This window comes from Antedon bifida, chromosome 5, assembly GCF_963402885.1.
Source record: "Antedon bifida chromosome 5, ecAntBifi1.1, whole genome shotgun sequence".
Classification (NCBI taxonomy): domain Eukaryota; kingdom Metazoa; phylum Echinodermata; class Crinoidea; order Comatulida; family Antedonidae; genus Antedon; species Antedon bifida.
This window is the reverse complement of record NC_136230.1, coordinates 16703107-16715222: the sequence shown is the minus strand read 5'-3', so window position 1 is coordinate 16715222 and position 12116 is coordinate 16703107. Positions and strand designations below refer to the sequence as shown.

Genomic DNA, 12116 nt, shown 5'->3' with positions numbered 1-12116 from the left:
ATTTTACACGCAAAAACAAACGCACGCATTTCTATTAACATATTTACCAGTGTTTCATTTACAACTTACAACATATTAATTCTTAATAATTATATACTTAATTTCTTCAATTGTTTCTTCCGATAAAATAAATCGTATTCTTAACCACTTCTTCCGTTTCTTATTCCTTCAAAGTTATATGTATTGTACCTCGACACATTAAAATTAGTATATATCCCTACGTACTTCAATTCGTTTTATATTTATAGAAAAATGTACATGACGTTAATAATTCTTTACCGAAACATTTAATTATCACTTTAGTAAATCTTTGTTTCTTATATTATAAATCATTTCTATTGTACACAAAAAATTAGTATCACTTAGGCCTCATTCAATTCATTTCTTTTATTTGTAAAAACTATACATTTTAATTTTCACCGTATTGTATTTGTTGTACTCTGAAATATCGGTATCTACGTAATTCTTCGTTTCTTATCTCATCATGCCACCTAGCTACGTATTTTATTTTCATTATTAATTAATGAATTAATTAATTGCCAAGTTTGTCTGTGTCCGTGTTTTCCTGTGTAAAAACAAAAAACAAAAGTAAAACACAATGAAATCGATAATCCTGTATTACATTGTCGTGTCTCATTGTTCCCCTATCAATGGCACTATGGGCGTTCCATAGATATGGTAGTATTATTGTCTGTGGCCGAAATTGTCTGTGGCCGAAGTTGGCCTAATCCGCCTAGATCACATTTTAGGGTATTTTTTAAGTAGAAATCTCGGGGAAAATCTATACGGTAGGCATAGCACAGGTAAGACCAATTAGGCCGCCTAGGCCTAGATGGCCTGGCCGTCTAATTGCTAGGCCTACATCGGAATATAGCTTTTAGATAGCCTAAATCGTAGCTAGAAGAAATATCGTCACTTTCAGTTCATGCAGCGGGAAATCCCCGGGTATAGTCCCACCTCCCAAATTCGGGCAAATTTCACGTACAAGGGGGGTGGGATTATACCCGGGGAATAATTATATATTATTATACTACATTTTGTTGGCTATTTTAAGCATATTATATTGTTTTTTATAACATTTTTTTGTATAACTTAAAGATGTATTGTCCCTTTGACTAATTCCAAAAGAATATAAAAAAAAAGATTTCGAAAAAAGTGGGTCATTTTGAAGTATCATAATAGTTATTAACTTTCACCAAAAATTAGTTGAAAAAAAAATTATTTAAAAGAAATACAGACGTTTTTTTGTTCAAAAAATAACTTTGACTTCCAGTCAAAGTTTTCAATGTAGTTTACTTTCGCTCGCGACGATTTTCCAGATGAAATGTAATCAAACTAATTTACCTGTTAATTACGTAAACTTGTTGTTTTTGGCTCGAATTTTTGACTTAAAGTGAATAACTTTAATATTACTTTGATATGGCCAATTTAAATTTAAAATATTTTGACCTTCATTTTTTGTGTTTCAAGAGACAATACATCTTTAATTAAAGAAAATATTGAAAATTAATGTTTATTTAAATGGGTAAAAGGTCACGACATTATGGAAAGTGTGTGGGAAAACGCTGGAATGTTTGTTGATGAAAAAAAAAAAACAGTTTGTGTGTAACTGTAAATGACGCACCAGCGCGCATGCGCCGGAATCGTTATTTCTCAACGAAACATACATGCAATATGTAGAAAAACACCTTGTCAATGATATTGTGCGCATAGTAACATGCGCGCACTGTTTAATCATGGTAATGAAAATGGAGTCAGCTCTCAGCGCCGTATCCCTAAACTCTAGTACCCTGGGCCTAGGCTATAGTTAGGTACGAGTCAATCTATGACGTCACTCACTTAAATTCGGTTCTGTTTTTTTTATCCCAAAATATCGTGTGGGTGCAACAAGCCCTTTGGGAATTTCTAATTCAAGGGGTTTGATGTCAGACAGGTCATTTAAAGTTCAATCTTGGGTCAGGTAACTTTTTTTTTTCAAACAGTGATCGTTAAATTTGTTGGCAGCGTTTTGAACATTTGAGTCGAATAAAAGTCATATTTTTTAGCATTGCGTAAGTAATAAATTCAATTATTATGACGGTAAACAGTAGTTCATGTATTTAGGTATATTTCTGCCAAATATGAAAGCAATTAGATAATTCGCGGTAGAATGTGATCGATTGCCGTGATCCACCTTGTAGCACTGAGGGTGCTCTCTGACGGCGGTAGGCTTATTGGGATAGTCGAAACCGGCTTTCGTAACAGTAATGTAACGGCAATATTTTTAATGTAAATTAACGATATGTGTCCGAATATTCAAAATATAAGATTACTTAAATATTATTAAATAATTTTGTGTAGTTTTAATTACAAATTATAAACATATTATAGGCGATTTAAGTGGATTTCTAATATCTGAAAATCCGACGCTTAAACAGTTTAGAATGAATATCGCATGACGTCATTTAATTGGCTGCTGATTGGCCCATTCATGCATTTGCAGGTCACATGATCAAGCCATTTCTAATGGATTTTGTTTTATTTTGTTTTCAGGTATTTTTACAAACTTTAATTGTATACAATTGGTGAGTAAAAATATTCCATTTTAATTTCAATGATAGATTTACATTTTATCACAGTGGTGGTAGTATTTTTTAAAGTATATATTTATATTTATGTTGCCTTTTCACTACCATATTATTATAGTACATTAAAAGTTTTTTATTTTTTTTAAATATTTTCTGTAGTTTGAATATGGGGCCAAAAAAGAAAAGAAAGGTTAAACCAGGAAAACATAGGCAGATTTTGAGTGGCTATTCTGAACTTCCTGATGACGTCGTAGATTTGAAGAATGGACACATCCTTTACATTTATATATACTGAATGTGATCAATCAACATCAAATGGAACATTAATATAAAACCCCTTACCCGGCTTTTCTTTCCTCATGATGGGGGTGGGAATGTAAATAAATATTTGGGGGGGGGGGGGGGGTAGGGAGGGGATGTTACTAGCATAACGTAAATTTTGCAAGCTTCATTTTGTAAAAAAAAAAAAATCTATGAAGTAAAAATCGATTATAAAAAGGTCACAATTTTATTAGCAATCCCTATACCAAAATTCTGATTAAAATTAAGACTTAAAAAATTAATATAAAATCAAGTAGTTGGTCAATTTTAATAAAATTTACATTTTTGAAAATGATGTGTTTTTTCTGATTTTTTTACTTCAATTTTATTTTAAAATATTGACTTTGAATTTTTTTTACTCGTACCTACTAGGCCTAGCCTATATAGTGCATCATACATAGCCTACTTTCAACATTTCTTCTTGGAGACTGCTGATTTGGCTTAATTTTATTAGTAAAAATATAAAAAATTTTAATACACATGGTGTGTCATACATATTCAACAATTTACAATTCATGAATTTGGTTTTGGCCGTTCCACCATAACTAAACCAGCGGCCGAAATGATCAGACACCGTCGATCCTGCTGTGTGTGCACATGATGCACCTGATGTGTGTGCACATGCAGCAGCTGCTTCAAAGCCCATTTCCACAAACTGGCAGTCTCGTGATGTATAGCTTCAATATTATTAATTAACGCTCACTAGGTTTATCTGATATTTTATTTGCTTTATATGTTAATAACAACAACAAAATAAAAATGTGGGACAAAACTGTCTTACTTTTTTTTAATGGCGGTATCTTCTTTGCACATGCGGTGTGTGACGTGTGAGAGGTGATATCAAAGAAAGATAGATTATAGATAGATAATGAGCTTATGATGAGAAGTCGATCTACGCGTCTTGTCAAAGTTTGTATAGTGCCGCTATAAGTAAAATTCACCTTCCAATCACAAGGTATTGGTTCAAATCTTCTGACACACCAAATCTAATCCATAAATCTAATGAGATTATCTTTGGTCTTTCTTGACCAACTTTGTGCGAGAGGCGAGGTATCTCGAGAGGCGCGTCAATCTAGCAGTTTCTTAGCGCCATCTATAGTTCTTTTAGTTCCAAACTTTTCCACACAATCTAACCGTGTGTAGGCCTACTGTATTTATCTTTATTTGATCAACACATGAAATTCTAAACTTGTAAATATTTTAAAAGGTAAATTCCAATAACAAAAAATACTTCTATGGTACTGTAGTAATATGATACTGTAGGGAGGTCTATTTAGTATTATCATTTTTTTTTCTTATTTATTCAAATTTCTGCCGATAACAAAACAGGCAAGAAAAGACAAATTTACGTGTACATATGCTAGTTGGTAAACCCAATTATAAGAAATTAAGCAATTGCAATAATTGTATAAGTTTACTTATTACTTATAAGAACATAGACAAATTTAAATGTGCTTGTGGAATGTTGATTTAAACATCTCCATTCGACAATGTCCGCCGAACAAAAGTCTTCACGATAACAAAACAGTACACATAAACGAAGTAATAACTTGGTTGGTATTGAAAATACCTTAGGCCTAAACGAACCGTACATTTTTATTTAAACGATGTAACTAGAAATACCGCAATGTAATAAAACAACATAAAACCCAGGGTTGTTGCAACAACAAAATGTTAAACAATTAATTCAGAATACATCTGACTTGTAATGGAATAAGAAGACGTGTTTCATTTAATTCGAGCTTCTGTAATTGACCTAACCCGCCTTGGTGACTGCATATAACTGTAAGTACACATTTAAATAACGTCCTGACGTGTATATCAAGATAAGTTATGGAGAAGCCAGCTATAATAAGCAGGACAAACAAGAAAAAACGTATCACCTACAGCTGAGTCTGTAGCGACAGGCGATCGTAGCAAACAAGTTACAAAGGTACAGACAGCAAGAAAGGCGGGAAGGAAAACAGTACACAGGTGAGGCAGGGAAGAGTTTCCCTGGGTGAGGTATGTGCACCCGATCCGCTTGTGGTATTCATTAAAATCTGTAGAAAGCATATTAAACCGTCTGGAAAACGGTAAACGGTGCAAATGAGAGGAGCTATTAAATATGATAAACCAATCTTTTACTGACCGATTAGACAAGAAAGAGTTGGACGAAAATAAATCACATGCAATTTTAAAATTAAAAAACAAAATAGACGATTTAGAGAATAGATCACGCAGGAATACCATTATGTTCCACAACGTTCCGAAAAATTACGAAGCAGGTGAAAACATGTCTAGTTAGGACGTTGATGTTAGATTAATTATCTTCTCTGAACATATGAAGCTGGAAGAATCAGTTGATATTGAAATCGAACGTGTACACCGTACTTACCATCGCGGAAACAAACAACAACAAAGACCGATCATATCCACGAAACTATTGAGATATGGTGATAAATACTGTATTGCACATCAGTCTCAAGAGCTGCAAAAACGCCGAAAAACAACACGCTGAATAAAATCTTCATCACGGACGTCGTCCGTAATTAATATCATTAGTACCAAACACGAAAAATTAACTGGAATATTTTTTAATGTATGTGACATCATAAAATACTATTTTTCTTTGAGATTGGATGACTTGATAAACCATCTTTCTAATGTACAGTGATGTCATTACAATACTGTTTTCTGATTGTTTGACATTAATATTAATTGTAATACCGGTAACTGGATACAAATATGGTTTTTCATAGCATGTTGATACAAACAAACATTAAAAAAATGTTCTAGCATTATATCGTCATCCGTCTAATTCTATTCAAATTATATTCTGCTTCTTATGAGTTCGTTGTCGGATAACTGGAAGGGAATTTGTCAACTCTCACCGCTGAGGGTTTGGCTGTGGAGTTTTTAGAGCTGCTGATAAAAACATTGCAACCTTCAAAACATATTTAAATGTATGTTGGTTGCTTCTCGCTCTCTTGATGCGCTTTTCTTTGTTTACAACGATGCATGGTATGATGTTCCTAGCACATCGTCATCTACCCAGAGAAAATATCTCTATGATCTACCTTATCAAGTTCAGCTTTGTCATGATCACCCACATTATGTACACGTAATTAATGTAAACATATACATCGCACGCTAGTTCGATGTTAGTAATAAACCAACCGAATAGACAGATTCACAAAGTTGTCTATTTCATATAATGGAGGCCATTTTAACTGTAGCTTAATGAATGAATGATTATTCTCAGGTGGTGGTAACATCCACTTTTCCAATACAGGCGCGTTGGAAAGTCCTTCTTCGTCAGGTTTCGTGCGATTGTGGTACATCAATGTGCGCAACCAAGCGTGCTCCTATGTATTTTAAAATGGCACACATAGGGACATTTAAGTCGCTTCCTCTAATATGCAATGTCGTTGATTGTCGGATAGATCCAAATTTGCTCGAAATAGTAAATTATGACGGGAATCGCCTAGAATCTAAACTATTTTGTGGTTTTTAAATTCATTTTTGTGTATTTTGGCCTATATTCGGTGACCTTTAACCCCAAATTAAGCAATAATGAAAATTTCAATTTTACGCCTAATATGGTTAATATCAGATAGGCCTAAATATTTCATGCAGTATCAAATCCTCGCTTTCTTCTAAATCAAATAACAGCGAATTTACAAAACTGTTAAATTTCCACATTGCCATTTTAGACTTTTGTCTTTGGACTGCTTCCTGTCCGTGTCAGTCTCCCTCGATTTTGGTGGGACAATTCGGTCTCACTTACTTTCGACCAAATTTAATTTAATAATTTTTTTGTGCATTTATCAAGTTTTTTGTTTGATATTGGCAATGGTAATATAATAAAATAAATCGTCTCAGGGCCGAATCGTCTCGGGCTGAATAGTCCCGGGCTGAATAGTCCCACCAGGGCTGGATCGTTTCGCTACCCAGAGGGCAGAGGGACCTAGTCTGGGTTCCAGACGGAGTTTGACTTATATTACAGTTGAACCTCCGTGAGCGGCCACCTCCCGTAAACGGCCACCTCCCTTAACGGCCGCACTTTCAAAAGCCCATTTGCCATCTTCCTACTATCTAATTAGTGCATTTGGTAAGCTGTAAGCTGTCGCGGCCACTTTTTTTTTACTACAAATTAGATTTTTAGTCGCGTGAAACGCGACTCTACAGCTCGCTATGTCGGTCGGTTGGTCGGCTGGTTGATCGATCGGTCGGATGGTCGTAAACACTTACTTGAGCAGGCGACTGCAGGATGTGTGGTCTTGTTTGTATGGTAAATTACCTCCCGTAAGTGGCCACCCGAAAAAATGCGTATTGACACATTTTAACACTTATTGTGCTTTATATTATTAAGTTTATTTCGAAGCGGGTTTAAACATATTTATGTGAAGAACATTCCTACAAAACTACACAGATTTTGACTGACCGATTTGTCTGAAAATCATAAATAGGCCTAATACTAAACCACCTGATCATACAGTAACATTTAAACACATTTATTTGTCCACGGTGTCTACTCTCTGCTTTACCAATGCTGGATTTAACTGCCAATGATGAGCACGATCCCGTCTTTGACTATAACCTTAATCAATTGCCAACATTTAAGAGAAACAAATTACTGAACTGCATTAACTTATCTGCGTAACAGATACCTGGCTGGACAATAGCCTTCCATCTTCATCTCTCAACCTCCATGATTATAATATCTATAGAAAAATCGTAACTTGCGTGGTGGAGGAGTGTTCATCGCTATCAGAACAGATTTTCACACCAAACTTTTACCATGTTGATGACAATCAAATCAAACTTCTTTGGATTTCTTTTGATGTAATGTACCATTATATAGGCCTCCAAATACTAAGAAGGATTTTGGAATTACTTCCATAATTCTATTTCTGATTTAAAACAGGAGTTCTATAAATTTGATTGCATTCTGTTAACTGGACATTTTAATGTTAACTGGCGCGATACATCTCACTTCACTTCACTGAACCCATGGATTTTACTCCACCGATTGATACAATATTACACGACCTTCAAATGATCGTCAATCTGGATTTACATGCTCGGCAGAAAAGATATCACCTAATATTTCAGATAATCCAGTCGATAGTGATCACTATGCAATTGTTTTTCAAATTTCTACAAGGAAATCTGTTCAACCAAATTCAACGATACGAAGCTTTCTGCAACGCTCTAATATTATTTTAGTCATTTAAATAAATTGACTCATCTGGCTCCCTGGTGTGCTGTCTTAGACAGTACAGATGTTAACAAGTCTCCAGAAGGATTCATGGATTTGCTCGATGCTGCTGTTGTTAGAGACAGTATTCCTCGTATGTAAGAAAAGCACGCACACATTATTAGACCCTTGGATTACAAAAAAATGATTCAAAAGAAAAGAAAACTCTTCAAGAAAGCTAAGTTAACTAAATGCATTTCAGACTTGGAAATATAAAAGAAATTGAGAAATCGTGTAAAACGTCTTTTACGAAAGAGTTACGGAACTTATATAGACAATCTGTCAGACAAAAATCGTAAACGTTTTTTGGGCATTTGTTAAATCTAAAAATCGCAATTAATGTTAATAATCAGATCTTAGAAATTCCACATGAAATTGCTATAGGCCTATGCTTTTAATTAATACTTTTGCTCTGTTTTTAATCATCCTAATCTCCTTCTATCCATACCTCCTGCTTGCAATATCCAATATCCATCCTTTCTCGAACCATTGGATAGCATTGACTCCTAACTACTAAAGATGTTGCTGATGCTCTACATTCTCCTCGTTTGCTTCACCTAGTCCTGATAACCTTTCAGCTTGACTTCTTCAGGCTATTTCTTTGCCTATTTCTTATCCTCTGTATTCTATTTTCTCGCCATCTCTTAAACTCTGGAACTCTTCCCCTCCAGTGGAAACTCATAAATGGTCCTCAATTCTTGTGACAAGCCAAAACCTCCTTTTGGAAATATCAAAGGCCTTTGATAAACTTTCTCATGATCTCCTACATAAGAAACTCCCTCAACAATATAACATTTGACCATTTCATTGTTCATCCTTTTTATTTCACAGAGCCCAAAGTGTTCGATTTGCCGGTAACGTTTCCTTGAAAGGTTTGGTCACATCTGTAGTCCCACAAGGCAGCGTTTTAGGTTCGCTTTTATTCAACTTATTTGTAAATGACATCAACTCTACTCTAAACTCTACTTTTGTAGTCTTTGCTGATGATCTTCTCATTTATAGATCCATTCACTCAGATACCGACTACAATTCTTCAATCTGATCTTCATTCCATTCACCAGTGGGCATTAGGTAAAGGCAAGAGGTGATACATGTTACTAAGAAGAAAGAACTACATTCCTCACACTTACTTCTATAATGGTCAATCTCTTCTCACTGTTTCTTCACACAAATACCTTGGTCTCACTCTTGACAACAAATTATCCTGGAATGAACATGATGTTGTTTCTAGTGCAAACAGAATGTCTGGGGCTTATTTTTAATATTGCTGATAATGCTTCAAAACATGCTTTACTGTCACTATTTTTAATCTTAATTTTACCCATTCTTGGATGCCTCAAAGTCCCAGTCAATCCGCATAGAGCGCAACCAAAGACATTTTACAAGAGTTCTAAATGCAAAAGAGGATACATACCGTACCTCATGTCCCTTGAAAACCGTCGCAACAAAATCCTATTTCACTTTATTTTTAAATGTCTTTATTATGGCTTTACTGACTGCTCTTCTGTCATCCAGAATCTCACTATCAGTATCAATCCAGACATACTGAAGACTTCACTTTTAATCTCTCTTTACAACTACTCTGGCCCTTCGTAATTCTTCTATAAACCGCTTCCCTAACCCTTCCTCATTACGTCAATTAGCTGTTACTGAATCTTTTCCTCATCTTTTGCTATTTGCATCTATTGGCTCTTTCCTTCATGATAATTATCTATCATTTTTTTTGGTATAATTGTTCACTTTTTTTGTATATTCATGGATCATGCATTATTTGTTTATAATATTATAAATTTATAGTAGTTAAGATCATGGGACTGCTGACTCTTGTAGTTACAGTAATCTTACTAGCAGTCCCTGACCAATTCATCTCTGTTATTAATTTTATCTTATGGTTTGTTGGTCAAATAAATAAATGAAATACAATTAGCTTGAGAATATAGGCACGTTGCGGAAAAAATATCGCAGCCATAATACGTGATTTTGGCCTTTAGTATCGGCAGAACCTCCTGTAAGCGGTCACCTCCCGTAAGCGGCCACTTTTTCCGATCCGGCATATATATGGCGTTTCATAATTATACTACTTGAGCTTGTAAATTCAGTCTGCTGGGAAAACACGTACAATGATGCATACGATTATCCGGTTGACTAGTTTCAGCCGCATGCCATTGGCTAATCACTCGAAAATATTTGAAAATTATGAATTTTTTTTTAAATTTCAAAGGATTGATGATGCGCATGATCTATGTTACGTAAGTTTTGATGTGGTGGAAACACACACGCGCGCACACGTGTGTACATTTGATTTCAGCAGGGAGTTGTAATTAGTATCCTACACGAACTCCATGTAGTTTCTTACGAAGTGATGATGAAAGTTTCTGTGAATAAGTGCTAGATATGGAAATGGTCGAGTAAACAGTTACAGATAGAGTATGGGATTCCCCAAGAACAGGAAAACTGGAAAGTTATTGTTAATGTTAACATTAACTTCATGCATATGGACCATGAATGTTGGATCAACCTTGCCCTGTGCGTGGTAATGCCGGTGGTATGTATTATTACTGTACTTGGCGGTTCCTGGCTACCTACTACTAGGCCTAGCCTAGGCCCACTTTTAATTGAATCCGGGACGATTCGGCCCTGATACCGAAAGTAATAAATTGAATATAAAATTACGTTTTTTAGTAATTTATTTATGTTATATCAACATTGTCAATATCAATAAAATACGGATTGTTTAACACCTTTAAAAACTTTATAAATACCAATAAAAATGAATATGAATTTGGTCTAAAGTGAGACGTTTCAGCCCACAAAGTGGGATGTTTCGGCCCCAAAGTGGGCTGAATCGTCCAGGGCCGAATCGTCTTGGGGCCGAATCGTCCCGGATTCCTAAAGAGTGCCCTTAATAACTACTGTACTCCGAATATGTTATGTATTGCGATATATTCTTGAGTCAGTGAATCTGAGGGTGTCTGCACGTCAATGTCCATCACTTTACCACCGAAAATCCTGAAAACAAGGCCTCGACGATCGTCATATATGGCCGATTTAGAAGAAATCAATAGAGGGCATGCTCCATTGCTCATGAATATTTAAATTACAACAGCCAGGCTGCTGCTGCACGCTGAGACAGTCAGCGCCAGCGGTCACGCAAGCAGAGCAGGGAATTGCTTTCCCAATACCCGCTGTCATGTCAGCTACCTACTACTACTGTAATGTTCTTTTTTGACTGCTGATAAATAGGCTTAAAATGAAAGCAATTCATGCAATAATTACATTTAATTAATATTGTAATAGGTGGTGGTATAATAAAATAATATTTATGATGATACTGTAACACCCAAGAAGGTTTTCACGCTTTTACCAAGGAGGTTTTAACATTGATTTTACCCCCACCCCAGATGATATGATACGTGTCTGCATAATGTGAAATAGGAAATGTATAAATCAAATAAACCAGTAACAAAATATCAAGTGATGGCAGTGAACGTTTTTATATATTTTATTCAAGATACATGGAACCATGTTTGTTTTAAATAGATCGTCACTTAAGTTAAAACAAAACTCAATACAGCAAGTGATATTAATGTACAGTATACCCAGGGAGTTTTTACTTAACTTTATTTCTGAGCATAATCGGCTCTTTTCCAAAAGATTTACTTGCACAATCTAAACAAATTGTAAAAATTCCCAAACATGGATGAATACACGTTTTATTATTAACTAAACAATAAAGAATTTAAAAAAAATGTTGCCACCCGGTATTAAACTAATTTTAAATAATAGGCCTATGTTTCACTGTTATTTATATATAATAAGTATAACTTCACTGTTCTTAAAGCGCCTAGGCCCTATGTATCATGCATCACTGTTATTAAAGCTATATCCTTGAAAGTTGTGACGTGCAACGTTTCCGTCCTGACTGCGAAAAGTCTCTAATGCTTACTTTTTCATTGAATGGGTTTTTCCCAATGAAATATTTGTTT

General features: G+C 35.0%; 1 long non-coding RNA gene across 1 annotated transcript; it reads left to right on the top strand.

The window, feature by feature from the left end:
- The first annotated feature begins 1911 nt into the window (after positions 1-1911).
- On the top strand, positions 1912-2930 carry LOC144842856 (uncharacterized). The gene is made up of 3 exons (XR_013612186.1): positions 1912-2051; positions 2533-2564; positions 2727-2930. It is a non-coding gene; the product is annotated as an uncharacterized LOC144842856 (long non-coding RNA).
- The last annotated feature ends 9186 nt before the right edge of the window (positions 2931-12116 follow it).